Raw genomic sequence first — 1,985 nt, forward strand, 5'->3', positions numbered from 1 at the left:
AATGAAAATATATCCTTCATATCAGATATTTACATTTACAGCAAAGCTACAGTTATGAATAGCAATGAAAATAATTTAATGGAGGGGAGTGGGAATGAAGGGGGAAAAATGAGGAGCTGATATCAAGGGCTCAAGTAGAAAATGTTTTGAGAATGATGATGGCAGCAAATGTACATTGTGTACAAATGACACAATGGATGTATGTATGGATTGTGATAAGAATTGTACGAGCCCCCAATAAAATGATTAAAAAAAAAAAAAGGAAGAGGTTCTCTTACATCGACCGCCTGAGTCGTGCTGTAAGAAGCAACAACCTCTCCCTTCTCTTCTCCGCCATCTGCCCGGAGCCGCGAAGCAGCAGCCATGCGTGAGTGCATCTCCATCCATGTTGGCCAGGCCGGTGTCCAGATCAGCAATGCCTGCTGGGAGCTCCACTGTCTGGAACACGACATCCAGCCCGATGGCCAGATGCCCAGTGACAAGACCACTGGGGGAGGGATGACTCCTTTAATACCTTCTTCAGTGAGACGGGCACTGGCAAGCATGTGCCCAGGGCAGTGTTTGTAGACCTGGAGCCCACAGTCATTGATGAAGTTCGCACTGGCACCTACCACCAGCTCTTCCACCTTGAGCAGCTCATCACGGGCAAGGAAGGTGCTGCCAACAACTATGCCCGTGGGCACTACACCATCGGCAAGGAGACCATCGACCTCGTCCTGGACAGGATCCACAAGCTGGCTGACCAGTGCACAGGTCTCCAGGGCTTCTTGGTTTTCCACAGCTCTGGTGGGGGCACCGGTTCCAGGTTCACATCCTGCTGATGGAATGCCTCTCAGTTGATTATGGCAAGAAGTCCAAACTGGAATTCTCCATCTACCCTGCCCCCCAGGTGTCCACAGATGTAGTTGAGCCCTACAACTCCATTCTCACCACCCACACCACCCTGGAGCACTCAGATTGTGCCTTCATGGTAGATAATGAGGCCATCTATGGCATCTGTTGCAGGAACCTCGATATCGAGCGCCCAACCTCCACCAACCTTAGCCACCTGATTAGCCAGATCGGGTCCTCCATCACTGCTTCCCTCAGATTTGATGGTGCCCTGAATGTAGATTTGACAGAATTCCAGACCAACTTGGTGCCCTAACCCTGCATCCACTTCCCTCTGGCCACATACGCCCCTGTCATCTCTGCTGAGAAAGCTTACCATGAACAGCTTTCTGTAGCAGAGATCACCAATGCTTGCTTTGAGCCAGCTAACCAGATGGTGAAATGTGACCCCCGCCATGGAAAATACATGGCCTGCTGCCTGTTGTGCTGTGGTGACGTGGTTCCCAAAGATGTCAATGCTGCCATTGCCACCATCAAGACCAAGCGTACCATCCAGTTTGTGGATTGGTGTCCCACTGGCTTCAAGGTTGGCATTAATTACCAGCCTCCCACTGTGGTCCCTGGCGGAGACCTGGCCAAGGTGCAGCGAGCTGTGTGCATGCTAAGCAACACCACAGCCGTTACTGAGGCCTGGGCTCGCTGGGACCACAAGCTTGACCTGATGTACGCCAAGCGTGCCTTTGTCCACTGCTACATGGGTGAGGGGATGGAGGAAGGAGAGTTCTCTGAGGCCCGGGAGGACATGGCTGCCCTGGAGAAGGGTTATGAGGAGGTTGGTGTGGATTCGGTCGAAGGAGAGGGTGAGGAGGAAGGAGAAGAGTACTAAAGTTGTCACAAAGGTGCTGCTCTTACAGGGAACCTTACTGCTCTAAACATTGAAAAGTTACGGGCTGATGGGTTAATCTGTATGTACCAGTATAAACTTCCATATATAATTACTGACCTGTGCTTTAAAACATGAACGCCTTGTTACAGATCCAAGCTGTTCATTTCTCTGATGGGTTTTGAATAAAGTATTCCCTCTCTTAAATGAAAAAAAAAAGAAATAAGTTAATGGTTGGGGGCCACCACAACACGAGGAACTATACAGGGTC

General features: G+C 50.1%; 1 pseudogene; it reads left to right on the forward strand.

Annotated features, from left to right (window-relative positions):
- The first annotated feature begins 302 nt into the window (after nucleotides 1-302).
- On the forward strand, nucleotides 303-1,772 carry LOC101649987 (annotated as a pseudogene).
- Nucleotides 1,773-1,985: the final 213 nt, after the last annotated feature.

The sequence above is a fragment of the Echinops telfairi genome, unplaced genomic scaffold (assembly GCF_000313985.2).
Source record: "Echinops telfairi isolate 266 unplaced genomic scaffold, ASM31398v2 ScPeMD7_29;HRSCAF=101, whole genome shotgun sequence".
NCBI lineage: Eukaryota > Metazoa > Chordata > Mammalia > Afrosoricida > Tenrecidae > Echinops > Echinops telfairi.